The following is a 15,227-nucleotide window of genomic DNA, read 5'->3' on the forward strand; positions in this document are numbered from 1 at the left end:
ACCTCAAGTTGGGTTATGTTTCTTGAAGACGCTGTTTACTTACAAGTCAAGAGGAGTAGTAATGATAAGACACATTAAAATGCTATAATGATGCTTCATTACCAGCTATCATCACCATTAGCGCATTGTTATTATATCGTGTATATGCATGTATCCACTCATATATCTGACAAACCTGACATATCACCGTATCACCTTTAATTGTTACAAATGATTTGAGAGAGAATGTGGTTGGAGAATGAGAGCAAGAGTGGAAAAAAATAGATTATTTTACACTGCCATGTTACGCCCTTTCCTCTGCAGGTTTGGTTTTATTTGTTTTGGTGAAGTTTTTTTTCTTCTTTTGTGTGCTTTTGATATGTAGAATTTCTTGAATAATATTCCTGAAAATGAACTGAAAAAAATTTAGTGGCGTAAATAGTTGCTTTTCCCTGATTAATCCAAGTCTGCTAGAGCTAAATACTCTGAAAATATTTTTCGACAGTTTTCTTCCAATTGCATTAATTTGGGGATTCTTTAAAAGTATTCAACAAACAAGTGCCGTTAATCAGGGGAACAATGAAGCAATATATGACATTACATGAGGCAATCGTGCTTAGTAGTCAACAATCAATCCAGATTGTTTTGATTACCATATAGCTGTGATAGCTATAAATAACTAGGTGGGATGATGAATTATATATAGGAGATTCTGCGTTTTGCTTCTCATGGGAAAGATTCTTTAAAACATCTTAATCCTTTATGTGCCTCTTCAACTCCAGGCTGTCTTCATCTTTAGAATTAGCATTCTTTCTGCAATGTCAGATGTTGCGTACATTTATAAGGATGTTCCTCTAGGATTGTTTTATCACAGACTGCCTTTTACAGTCCTCTCTATTGTGAAACCTCATAAATCCCATTCAGTTCTCCCCCCACATGGCACTGATTGAGAAGGTTTTATTGTCAGTCAGATCTCTTCCTGTTTACTTTCTGCTGCCAAACAGGAATGCTGAAAATCCCATTTCAGATGTCATTCCCACCCCCCCCCCCCCGCCTTATTTTTTCCTTTCTGGAAGAACTGCGATATTAAATTTTGTGAATGCTTGAAACTGTTATTTGTCTGTTCTTTTCAGTACTCAGTCTTCTACAGAAACATCTGCTTCTATCCATGTCTCCTGTGTAAACCAAATATATATATGGGATAATTTTTCAGCATTTCTAGATATGTTAAATGTCAGTATAATTTGAACTGAAGAAGCCTTTGGTCTCAAATTTTTCAATTTTGTTTTCTAAATCTACTTTTAAGCTTGGTAATTTGTAACATTCTTTTCATTTGGGTGTTCCCATGTTACTACCAAGGTATGTCTTGTCTGTGCCTTTGAAAGTAATGCGTGCTGTGGAAGTCTTTAACTCTTATATCAACTATTTTTGTATTTGTGCATTTTAACATTCCCCACTCTTCAAATCTTACAAAAATATTTCTACCTGTCCTCTTTTACTACTCTAATTTTCATTGGTGCAACTAGAAGGGACTAAAGATTTCCCACATCTTTAGAATCCAGGATTGTAGAGGAAAGTGAAAGTGATCAGATACCAAGGACAAAAAAAGGCAAATAAGGAGTCTCCTGGGCTGATGTTACCTATAGGTTCTAGAGTTACCCAAACTAAAGTAGTCTTTTTCAAGCTCAGCTAATCAGAGAAAGTCTGCACTAGCTTTTTATAGAAAGTGAGGAGCAATCGATAATGTTTTCAGTGGAAAGGTCCTGTGAGAAGTGTGAAGTGAGATGCAATATAGTTGTGGCAAAATAACCTAGCTAATTTTAATCTAAAGCAGAATTATTTCTGAAAAAAACTGAAAATCCAATAAATTAGTATTAAGAGTGGATAAGTTTATTTACAGCATGTTTAAAATATTTTAATGAAATAGTGAAGAGCTATGCAAATGAAAAGGCCTTATTACAGTGGTGCTTCGTCATATGCTAGCAAACTTCCAAAATCAGGATTTCCATTACAGTTGTTTACACTACGATTCTGAATGGTTTATAATTCATCAGTACAAATTCATTGCAGGCTTAAATTTAGCATACGACTTCTAATCCAGAGAAAACTTCCTGTAGTAGATTGCTTTTATTAAGTTATGGGATCCACACCAAAAAAATCTGATGTGGGCAGTGTTTGCTGCTGGTTCTTGATCCGTCTTTGAGACATGAAATCCTTCTGTTAAAAAAACAGAAAAAGACAAAGAATCTTCCTCCTAAAAGTATAACCTCTATTTTCTGTCTTAGCTGATACAGTATTAGAATAGCTGGCCCTTGAATATTCTGTAAGAGATTCTAAATCCCCCTAAAAATGGAATTTGAAAGTTATTATTATTTTAGGCAAACTGGAACAGTAACTATAAAGCAAAAGTGAAAAAAACAAGAACAGAAGCCACCTTATTAAGTGGCAATTAGTTCAATTTCCGTTTTAAGTTATTGGACTCTCCAGATGACTCCACTCCTCTTGTTGCAGCACTCACGCAGGCAGGTGCAAGAAACACAGTCCCTCCGTTGTTCTGATTTGTCAATTCATTGAAGGGCTCTGCTGCTCCCATTTTGTATTTTATGCTCGTACTACATGCTTTTATTTTATTTGTATGGAAACCAGGAGCCGCAGAGATGGAGTGAAAGGAGAGTCTGGGCCACCACCAAGTTTTCAGACTGGATTGGGAGCAGGTAGTTGTGGGAATGCCTGAACCTGAGAACATGGATGCACTCCTGGATCCAGTAATATAGATGTCACTTACAATGTTGAGGTATTATTGGATACATGAAAAGAATCCATTCAACTGCTGTGCATAATTAGTGTTAAACTGTTAAATTGTTTTGAATAATATATATGTGCATATTGATGCCATTCACCCTCTTGAAGAAGAAATCACTTGTATGACATTAGGAAGAGCTATTTGGTTCACTCTGCATGGCTATTACTAGAATGTCATTTAAGCAGATGCATTTTGCATTGTAATCTGAGAGTAATTAGGTACAGTAATGAATACAGAATAGCGTAACAACTTTCTCTCATGGGCCCCATCAGCTATGGTGTTTCCTCTCAGCACAGCTGCCATGATCAAGAACCGAAAGGAATAATTCCTGTGATGTATCAGTCAAGCATTGTTGTTGCCATGAAGTCTCAAAGTCAGTATTACATAGTCTGAATTGGATTTATACTCCAAGATTTGATTTATACCAAGGATTTGTTTAAAATACAAAACTTTAAAATCACGCTGTAGTTCATCACTTCTTGTTGCAATAAGGTATGTGTTTCTCTCAGGAACAGGAGCTCACAGAAGCAATGAAATTTAGAATGGCAATTGTAAATGGCCTCATGGAAAGAAAAACAGGTTTAGGAAGAAGTAGAAATGATGAGTACGCATGCTGTTAGCAGCGTGAGACTGCTAAGCTAACAGTAAAACTTGTTATCATAGCTCTGGTTTATGAAAACATGACTGATGCAGGAAGAATAATATTTAGTTTTGGTCTCTGTTCATTTGACAGAGGTTATGCCTTCATGGCTATCAGAACTCAACTTTCGTTTCCTGAACTATAGTTCTAAAAAGTGTCATAAAAGACACACAAAGGACATAGAGATGTCTCTAACATATGTGCTGTTTCATCATTATTTAGGAACAATTCAAGCAGGAACAGCTGCATGTAAATAGAAGAGGAGAGGGTGATCTGCTTACAGGTGAGACAGTTCATAGTGTCAGTCTGTCTTTTGGCAGCATGATGGTAAATGATGGTAAAACTGCAAGTGTCTTGTCTACAAAAGAATTAAAGCTCAAAATATTTATTGCTTATCAATGAGTGTGATTTAATAACATACACTTTTTTAAAAGTGAGAATTAAGCTGTAATTGACTAGTGATCTTGATGGTCTCAGCAAGCTAAAGTCTCCTAGAAATACAGCTTCTGCAGAAGAAAATGTCCTGGCCTGTTGTAATGATTGCAATTCTTTAAGCTGGGGTTGGACAAAAAAAACTATAGCTAAACTGCACACTTTCTTAAATAAGAAGTTGGTGGAAATTTCCCTTTTGTTCTGACATTCTACTTGCATGTTTGACCTTGTGACTCTACAGAATGTAATTTCAGGAAATAATAAAATCTTTGTTTATTGCACAAAATTTTATACAGTGATATCAGGTAACATGCTGAAATCAAGGTGAAAATGTTTTACTACACCTGTTTGAGCTTCTGTAGTCTTTCACTTTCTTTCTGTTTCCAGCTTTTACTTGTGGTTTTTTTATTATTTTTTATTTTTGAATATTAAATGTGAATTTCTTCCCTGCTGCATCGGTTTCTCCTTCCTTCTTAGTTTATCTCATTTCTCTGTGCTGCTTGTTTAAATTCAAGCTGGAGTTGAGCTATAATAGATCTCCCACTGAAGTGATTACCTGCACCACTCTGACTAAGCGATAGTGACAAGGATTAGCTAGTGCCAATAAGTTTTATTCTTATTTAACTTACGGCTGGTTCTCCAGCCAAGCAGTGTAAAGAAGCCTTCATGTAATAGACAATGAGGCCCAATGAGTTGTCTTAAAATTAAATTCCAACACACTTCAGTGTACCTTGGTCAGTTTGCTGTCAATGTTTGTCATTTAGCACAAATCCCTTTCATATGCTTTCTCTTTTCAGTGCCTCTTGTGATTAGTTTTAATTAAAGGTTGCACTTTGAATGATATTTCAAAGGTTTCCTCTATGACCAAGGAACACTGTAAAGATGAGACTACCACGTCTGTCATGGTTTAGCCTCAGACGGCAACAAAGAACCATGTACTGCTCTCTCAGGCTTCCCTAATATGGGAAGAATCGGAAGAAAAAAAGGCAAAACGCGTGGGTTGAGACAAAGGCAGTTTAACAGAACAGCAAAGGGAACAGGAAAACAATAATAGATAGAGGAATATACAAACACGGTTATGGCACGGCCGCTCACTGATCGGACCCGGGACGCTCCGATCGGACCCGGGACGCCCCCACCCGCTGCCAGCCACGACTTTGTGCCCCGTTCCCCAGCAGCTCCAAGTGGGCATGGCTCACATAGGATGGAATATCTGTGTCCCTGCTGGAGCCTGCGGAAAATTAACCCTGTCCCTGCCGGAACTTCCTCTATGACCAAGGAACACTGTAAAGATGAGACCACCGTGTCCCAGTTTGAAACTGTTCCAGTCTAAAAACTGTCCTGTCACAGTACTGAAAATTAAATGTGTTTTTTTATACCACCCAGGCTTAGTCATTACAGGTCATTGTTTCTTAGTACAGAAAGATGTTTACAGCAACTTTTTCCATTTTTTTAAAATATTTATTTATTTATTTATTTATTTAAAAGTCAAGACTGCTTTTGTTAATCTATCCTACGTACACTTTCCTGTTTGTCCTCACTGCTGTTAGTGCCCACCAATCCATGTATGGTTGTAGAGGGCTGCTTGCACAGCAAAGCTGAAATGGCTGGTTGGATGCTCACTACAGTGTGTAAACGTGCATATGAATGCTACCTTATTGGTGCATGCAATGTAATGACTTTTGGGACTGAGGAGGGTTTTATTCCTGGTTCTCTAGTGGTCTATTGAAAGGCTTAGGGGCTGCTATTCCACCACTTGGGTTTCTCTTTCTCGAGAGCAGAGCTAGTGCTACTTATCTCCTTCCTAAAGCACGTTTAAATCTGCTGAGGAAAAGTACTATATAAATGCCTGCTATTAGTAATAGTCATATAAGAGGTACAAACCAAAACAAAAGTGAAAAACCCCAACACACTAAAATAGGTCCAGTTTTTACTGGACCTGTGTGACTTGATGGAAAAATTAAGGAAGCTATCATAAGGAAAGGTCAGCATTACAGAAAATTGAAAGCTTGTCTAAATGAGAAGAAAAAGAAAGGCCGTAAAACATGGCAACTTGAGCTTAAAGACAAAGTCTGAAGACTAGAACAGAATTTGAAGAGTGACTTGCAAGGAATGCTCAAGAAAAAGTTTTCTTAAGAGGCACTAGAGAACGTATCAGTGTTTCTATGTATATGGGAGGCCTGTTTTAGGAAGGAACCCTTGTAAATACTGTAGGTAAGGAACAACTTAACAATTGTTGACTAAAAATCTTTAATTGGAAAAGGAATCTCACCAACATATCTGAAAGGAAGCTTCCACAATATGAGTTTCTGCATTTATCTTTCTTTCTAGGCTATATCTACATTAACGAGTGTAATAGGAATGGGTCTGGGGAGAGATGAGGATGAGATGTCCCCACTATATGTGTTTAAGTGCTATGGAGGTTGCTTCACATTAGCTGTAATCTGGTCCTGTAGACTGAATGTCCAATAGCAACTGGAGAACAGAAAATATATTAAATATATATATATATAATTTGGTTTAGGGTCACCTGAAACATTGGAATAGGCTGCCCAGGGAGGTGGTGGATTCACCATCCCTGGAGGTGTTTAAAAAAAGGGTAGATAGGGCATTTAGGGACATGGTTTAGAAGTGGCTTTTGTCAGGGTAGGTTAAGGTTAAAGGTTGGACTTGATGATCTTAAAGGTCCCTTCCAACCTCAGCAATTCTATGGTTCTATGATTCTATGAAAGGAATACATACACTATGAGACTTTTTACTCCACCCAGTAATGAACTGAAGCTCAGTAGATGGGAGGTATAGATGGGTACTCCTTCAAAAGAGCATCCAAGACCTAAAGTAAAATATTTGCAAAGATGCAATGATGTAAAGTAATAGTTAACTCAAAGAAAATATGTATGTATATTGCATACTAAAGTTTTAGAAGATAACATATGCTGAAAAAGTTGATGAAAATCAAGTATAAACTACAGATTTGACGTGTTTTTGTTAACTGCCCTTCCCCATCCTTCCAAAATGCAAAATTTAACAGCTTTTCTGAAACCAGATTTTTCTTGAAATGTTAGTTTTTGCTTACCATAATTCTAGCCTGGCGATAAGTAGATCACAAAGGTCATTGCAGTTTTGTTTAGCACATAAGCTTTTATCCTAGGGGAAAATTTATCTGATTTGCATTAAATATTACTGGTGATTTGCATTAAATATTACTTTTGAATATGATTTGTATCCTAGATAGTACACATTAGTGTAAATGCTGTAAATGCTGTTCTCTGCTTGGCAAATCCTCCTCATTGACTATTATTTTGTTTTTAATCTACTGTTTCTCCCATGGTGTAGTGATAGGGCAAGGGGTAATGGCTTTAAACTAAAAGAGGGCAGATGCAGATTAGAGAGAAGGAAAAATTCTTTTCTATGAGGGTGAGACACTGGAACAAGTTGCCCAGAGAAGATGTGGATGCCCCATCCCTAGAAGTGTTCCAGACCAGGCTGGACAGGCCTTTGAGCAACCTGGTCTAGTGAAAGATGTCCCTGCTGATGGCAGGGGGGGCTGGAACTGGATGACCTTAAAAGGTCCTTTCAAATCAAAACCATTCTATGATAAAAAGGGAACTTGGAATGGAGAAAGAAAACCTCTGTCTGTATTTGAGTTCAACTGCACTGTGTAGAATGGGCTGTGTATTTTTATAATCCTGTCTCTGGAGGTAGTAGGTAGAAAATTATGGAGGGTATGTGGCAATAGCTCAACTGGGGAGTTATCATTTGCCATTCTGCCAAGTTCTGTTCCTGGTCTTAGGAAATCCATTGCTTTGATTAAATATTTTTCTGCAATATGAAACATTCTATTCATTTTAATCATCCTCTACATAATGAAATAGATACAGCAAATGAGAAAAACCATGGAATTCCCAGGGTGGATGAAAGTATGGAGGACTTTGCATATGTGTGGTGAGTTGGCCTTAGCTGGCAGGTAAGCCCCGAACCAGTCTCTTTCTCGCTCCTCCTCAGTGGGATGGGGAAGAGAATCAGAAGGGCAAAAGTGAGAAAACTCGTGGGTTGAGTTAAAGAAAGTTTAATAAGTGAAGGGGGGAAAAAGAAAAAAAGCAATAAAACAAGTGGTGATGATCACTTACCACCAGCTGACTGATGCCCAGCCAGTCTCTGAGCAATGGCTACTTTGGAAAAATTGTCACCCGATTTTACTGCTGAGCGTGGCGCTATATGGTGTGGCATATCTCTCTGCCCAGTTTGGGTCAGGTGTCTTGCCTTTATCTGCTCCCAACCTCTTGCCTATTGCCAGTCTACTCATTGTGGGGGCAGAGTCAGAAACGGAGAGGGCCCTGGCACTGTGCAAACAAGGTTTGGCAATGGCTAAAACATCGTTGTGTTATCAACATTGTTTTTGTCACAGATCTAAAACACAGCACCGTGTTGCTGCTACGAAGAAAATTAACTCTATCCCAGCAAGACCCAGTACAGTATGAAAACAGTTTCAAGAGATGAGGACACTTCAGTTTGGAAAACAGTTGAGGGGAGAATATGATGGAGTAGCATGAGAAATGTAACAGGGAACAATTATCCCCTTTTTCTCACAACAGCCTAGCAGAGCATCAGATGAAACGGTCAGGCTGCATGTATAAATCAAAGAAAAGGAAGTGCTCTTTCACACAGCATGCAGGAAAAGTGTGGGACTCATCACCAGAGGCTCCTGTGGAGGCTCTCTGTGTAAATGGGTTTGAAAAACTCTTAGACAAACTCATGGAAGAATAATCAATCAAGGGCTATCAAACAGGATGCAGATTCAGGTATTGAATAAAAAAAAACACCACCCCTCTGTATGGCAGACTGCTGGAAACTAGAAAAGTAGTGAAAGGAAGTAGCAATCTATGCTTTCGCTATTCTTAAGCTCTCTCACTACACATGTAGTACAGGCCCCTTTCAGAAATGGGATATAGGCTTTATGGATGCTGAGACACGTTATGTTTGCTTTTCTGCTCTTATGTTTATGTTCTTATTATTAGACTGCAGTTCATCTCAGTTTATATTTTCCAGTAACAAACTTTGAGCAGAGGAGGCCACGAAAGATAGCAACCAGGATTTCCTGAAAAAGATGAATAATTTAAAATGTTTCCCATCTACTCCGTTGATTTGTGTTAGGTGTTCAAAACTAATTTTTTCCCCAGCAGGTGATTTCCAGTTGGAAACATCCCTGTTGACCTCTGTCTTCAGTTCTTGTTTAAACCGTTTGTACGCCTTTTTTCCCCTTCTAAGTTCACAAGTCTAATTTCTTCCCCAGAGGGTGTTCACAGTTTCTCAAAGACTTCATTCCTTATCTGGAGGCTGTGATGTTGCTTGACAACATTCACACCTCCCGTTTGGCAGGTCACCCTGGTGGGGCAAAGAAGAAGAGGTGATTCTGGTTAGAGATGCACTGAACTAGCTGATTCTAATTAGAGGAGTTTAGAAAAACACTCAATTCAGTCTGCTGCTTTCATTTCAGGTAGTTTATCCAATATCTAAATTGGAAGCAGCAGGTATCTGATGTGAAAATAAATTGTTTTTCCTTAAATCTCAACCTTAGTGCTTTGGTATTTCTTTTCCCTGATGCTTCAGTCTGAGTTAGTAGTAACAGCCACATGAAATTCTGTTTTGGAATTGTAAAACTCGCAGCCCTGTGCTACTGTCTGAGGGTGGTGTATGGGCTTCAGTGAGGGCTTTTAGACAAATATTTCTAAAATAGGCATCCAGTGAATGTCTGTTCCTTGGAAGCTTGTTTTCATTACTATGTTGAAAACATAGAGTTACAGACTGAAATGGGGCCCATCTTAAAAGAACTTTGACCATAATGATGTAGGATTATATGTGAAGTAATTTATACATATGCCTTCAACTAACTATCTTATTTTCCACTTGATATAAGTCTAATAGTGTTGAAGATCAGGTTGGATGGGGCTTTGAGCAACCAGGTCTAGTGGGAGGTGTCCCTGCCCATTGCAGGGGGGTTGGAACTATATGATCTTTCCAACTTAAACCATTATATGATTCTATGATATTGAATTAATTTAAAGGTCTATTGCCAATCCATTATTTTCAACCAGGAAAGAGTTGAATCTGAATTTAAGATCAAGTTGAAGTATCTAACAACATGCATAAGTCAGACTATGTATTTTTGAATTTGTGCATTCAAGTAGCAGTGGTATTTACGTTCAAGGCTTTACACTAATAATAAATGCAACATTACAAAATTTTAGATATAAATATTTTGTTCAGAGAAGAAACCTACATAGACCCAAACATTTATCCCCAAACTGATTCAATAACCCTATACATATTCCTTCATATGCAAATGCAAGATTAAGCATGATGCAGATTATAACTTTCATTTGCTTCTTTCAGGTCTCTATCTTCACTTAAAATTGGGAATACAGTTAGAATCTATAGAAGCTGAACCGACTTTTTAAAATAAGACCACTGAAGACAGAATAGCTAAAACAAGCAGAGAGGGGTGGCAAAAGTTATATCCTTAACAGTTCTAAAAAAACTGATACCAACTGCACATCTGTGTCCCAGTGCTTTGTTCTTCTACTGGTAAACAACAATTTTTTGGGCTAGGCCTGATAAAGGATATGTTGCATATTGGGTCATGTTTTGACCAAGACATTGGCTGACATATTACTGTCGTGTTAGAAAATGTATTTTTAGAGCAAAGACCAAGTTGTGTCAGCACATGGCACCCTTCCATCTGTGCATTGAGCAGTGCCTGGGGAAAGTGAGGGTCCAGAACAGTGAGCGTTCCTCCTACAGAGCGTCAGCAAGAAACGGTGAAAACATGGACATACAGAAGGCTGTGTAGTAGACTTCTGGAAAAAAGTCATCTTTAATTCTTACATACTGTTGTTGAACCACAGTGCAGTGGAGAGCTGAGGGTAAGAAGACAGAGAGAGGGGAGAAAGGCAGTGCAATTGTGTGAAGTAGAGGCTGGGGCTCACAGTCAACTCTGCAAATCTTTGTTTATGAATCTTTGTTTCAGATCCTTTTTCCTAATCGTGTAAACAGTAACTGGACAAAATATCTCAGTCTGGTTTGGGAAATGGAATCTGAACCCTGACCTTTCTCATCTCTGTCAGGGTGCTGCAGGGGACGGGCACTCCCTGAGAACCTGGGGCAGCAGTGAGGGCTTCCCATGGAGTTTGGTAGGGCAGGGCCTGTCAGCCAGGAGAGAATCTGGGGGACTCTGTGGACAGCCCCAGCCCTAGGCATCTTGCACTTCCATGGGGATGGGCCGGGCTGTGGGAAGCTGGAGACCAGCCTTACTGCAGCATCAGTGGGGCAGGGGCTCATGACCCAGGGGGCTGAAATAGAATCCTGAGCCATGGGCAGTGTTGGAGGAGCCCTGGAGGTGTTGCCAAGCACAGCATGGCCCATTGGCGCTCCCAGCGACCTGTCAGGCTCTTTCTCAGCAAAGTACTTGCTTCTGAGCTACCTTATGTTGCCTTTGCTCTCATTCTTTTTGCTCCCTTAGTGAATTTTTCTTTCCTTGCAGTCCTGTGGCAACTCGAAAGATGAGGAGTGATCCAATCCAAAACTCATAACAGCCTACAGTAAAAAGAGACATCAAATCCTAGGACAATTAGCAAGATTTCTGCCAGGTGAGAATCTATTTTTATTTGCTATGATGACAGCATTTCTACTCAGGCACAATTCACACCCTTTCTTATCTCTGTTAAACAATGTTATACAAGCTGCTGCATCAGTTGTATGCTTTTGGTGTCCAGGACATCATGGGTAGCGAGTAGAATGGAGCTCAAGTTTGTAATGTGGTAGGTTGGCACAGGGTTAACTACACTGCAGATAACTTATGGTTTTTCATTACATACTATGACATTTTCTGTATGTGACAAATTTTTGAACTTGTGCTTTTCTGGTAGGTGATTGCTAAAGAGTTTCTTGTGACACGTTAGAATAAATGTCTGATGATTACTAATTCATTCAGCACTCCTCTGTAATAATGTAAATCATGATGTTCTTCTGTGGCATTAGTGGATGTAATCTCTTTAAAAAATCCCACAAAATCCTCTATCCCTTGTCTCAGTACAGTCAAGCATATCTGCTTTAGTGTATCTAGATTTGGCAGTGCTCCAGTTTCTTTGATCTATTTAGTAGAAAGAGACTTGATAAGTAGGTACCCATGTTTAGGGATGAGTAAAGCCAGTTTAATATAGATATTTTAATTTGATTGAGATTCAAGAGTTTCAAGACATTTTTTCTAATGTCCCTTCCTTCTTTTGATTACCCTTAAATTTAATTAGATTGAGGTTTATTGGGCTTGGAAATTAAATCTTAATATCTAACTTAAAAAGAGAACATGGTGATACTTTACTGTTTCTGTGGGGAAAAAACCCAAACCAACCCCCTCTCCCCTAAAAAAAACCCAACCAAACAACAAAAATCAAAACCCAAGGCTTTTTACTCTTTTCTCATAGTAACGGAAAAAAACAGATTTTGCATTTAAAAGTTGTTTTTGCCAGCTGTGAGGCTCTTATTCAATAACACAGAACAGTGAGTGACTATTTCCGAAGATGTTTTAAAAGACACTTGTAAGTGCTTTACAATATTTGAAGTAGTGGTATTTCACCATTATTAACTTCTCTCATGAAATTCTTCATGTGGAGAAGCCCTCCTTGTATTATACAAAAGCATGTCTCTTCATACTGAGGTATTTAGTTATTAGGTTTACAAAATTGAACTGTTACTACTTGACCTGTGTTGCTGCTGCTCATATAACATCATGAACAGGCTGATGTATCATGAAAAACTGAAGACAAAAATAGGTAACACAAATAGAACTCCATTTTGCTGTTCCCTTCTCTGCTGAGGATAATGAGAAAGCAACTGTTCCCACTTAAACACATCACACAGATAGACTCCCTATCATGGCACAACACTAAACGCGTTCACACTTTTCTGAAAAGAGTGCATTTAATAACCAATGTGTCTTAGTGAATCAGAGTGGGGAGAACCTTGAAACAGACCATTTTTCTGAAGGCAAGATTAATTGTCCTTGTATCATTACAGTCAGGTGTTTGTTCTGCGTATCTTGAAGACTTCAAATGATGGAGATCCCCAGCCTACTAAATAATCTACTTCAATGCTTGTCGTGAATAGGATTGTCCAGCTTGAATCACACTTTTGTCATACTAGACTTTTTCCTGTATTTTGGTGCAATTAGATAGATGACCATCTTCCTTCTTTACTGTGTTTTCTTTTACAATTTTAATAATTCAATGTCCTGGTTTGAGGTAAAACAGAACCAACTTTCTGTTCATTAATTTTATTTCTTAGCAAGACGTCTTCTAACTCTCTGAAATTAACAGCATGTTGTGTCTAAAACGGTTTGTTCGGAGTGATAAGGCAGTTTGTGCCAAGGAATGGTATGCACAGAGGCTCTTGCTTATACTTATTGCTATAACAATGAAGGTCAGCTAATTTCATTATTTGCCCCTTTAGAGGGTCGGAAGTGGAGGGGCATAGAGGGGTCCCACCTGTGGGGAGGAGCGGACAGGACAGGTGACCAAAAATTGACCAACAGGGTATTCCATCCCATCTGCCCCACGGTCAGTATAAAAGCTGAGGGATCAAAGGGTCAACTCTCTTCCTTCAGTGGCTGATGTCCAAGGAGGACCCTGTCTGTTCATCTGCCTTTGATCCTGATCCGTGTATTCCTGACTCCAACTCTGGAACCCGGTTCCCACCTGTTGCTGAGTCCAGCCTGGGACTTCCCCAGTGCCTGCCGGTGACAGGTGCCTCCCAGAACAGGCTGCCCAGAGAGGTGGTGGAGTCTCCAACTCTGGAGACATTCAAAACCTGCCTGGATGCGTTCCTGAGCAACCTGCTCTGGGTGACCCTGCTCTGGCGGGGGGGTTGGACTAGATGATCTCCAGAAATCCCTTCCAACCCTATGATTCTATGGTTCTATGACATCATCCTGGGAGCTTAATACAGTTTTGTATATACTGTATCTATTTCATTATTTTCCTTTTTATTTTATTATTGATATTTCATTAAAGTAGTTTAGTTTCTTCTAAACTCAAAAATCTCTTTATCTCTCCTCCTTCTCTCTGTGGGCGAGAGGCTGGGGGGGAGCATCTGTTGCCGGCCATTGGCCGATTTGGCCAAAACCACGACATTCAACTTCTGGTTTTACAAATCCCATTGAAATACAGATGGAATTGCAGGGCCCATACATTTATCCTGATTTGTCTCCTTTTTGCATCTTTTTGAAATTACTTCCTTTTTTCCTTCCTTCCATCAATCATGGCTAGGGACTTAGAATTGGTTAAATTAAATTCTGAAACCATATCAGCTCTCGAAATACTAGTTATCGGTTCCCCCCCGAGTCATATCTTGGAGGATATCATGCAGCCTGTGTCTTACAGAAATGGTAGAAAAGTACCCTGTTTCTCAGGGAAATGTCGTTTCAGTATAAGAAATACAATTTTTTTGCATATATATAGGAGTTCTGGCAGTTGAACCCTAAATCTGGAAATTTCTGTAGAGAAAAGGCAGTTAATCATCCTCACTTTACACTTGTATCTACCTTAAGTTCCCAGTCCCATTTTACCCCATACCAAATTCTCTGGCTTCTTTAAAGAGAGTCTCTCTGTATGCCAAGACTCATTTTTATGGCTGTTTTCTCATTGTTTGTGTGTTGTTAAAAATCAGCATCTGAAATGGCTTTGCAGCCTAAGGCGGGAGAGAGGCAGCAGGAAATAGAGATGCAGGAGTTCAGCTTTGTTTTTCTCCTGTATGTCTGTTGGCAGTCCCTCCATATGTTGGGATTCAGTCTCCCCCAAATCAGTGCCCGAAGCCTTCACAGTGTGTTGCTGCAGTAGAGCAGCAGGAATACAAGGGTTTATCTTTATTAGATTTGATTACTCACTGTTTATGAGGTGGCACAGCTTGTGCTGATAATGAAAGACCTCCTCTTTCCCCCCCTCCCAATTAGTAGGTCTTGTCTGTCTCGTATTCCTTAGGAAAAAGGCTTATGTCAATACTGCCAAGATGAGAAAAGGAAAATGAATTGACTTTCCACAGCTTGAGTCTGATCCTGCAAAAAATTCTGTGGGAGCAGGGCTGGACTCCAGCAGTTCTGTCTTATTCTCTAACACTACCCTAGAACTCAATTAATACTTTAGATGATGAGGATGATGCTTATGACACTGACTTTAACATTTGTTTCATATTACTCCAGAGTGTGTTCAGGGTGTTATGACTCACTGCACACGACAGTAAAAAACCACAAACCCCCAAACATCTTTTCCATCAAAAGGAATAAAAAATCTACTGAACTTTCCTTACGACTGAGGAACTGGTTTA

The sequence above is a fragment of the Chroicocephalus ridibundus genome, chromosome 3 (genome assembly GCF_963924245.1).
Source record: "Chroicocephalus ridibundus chromosome 3, bChrRid1.1, whole genome shotgun sequence".
Lineage (NCBI taxonomy): Eukaryota > Metazoa > Chordata > Aves > Charadriiformes > Laridae > Chroicocephalus > Chroicocephalus ridibundus.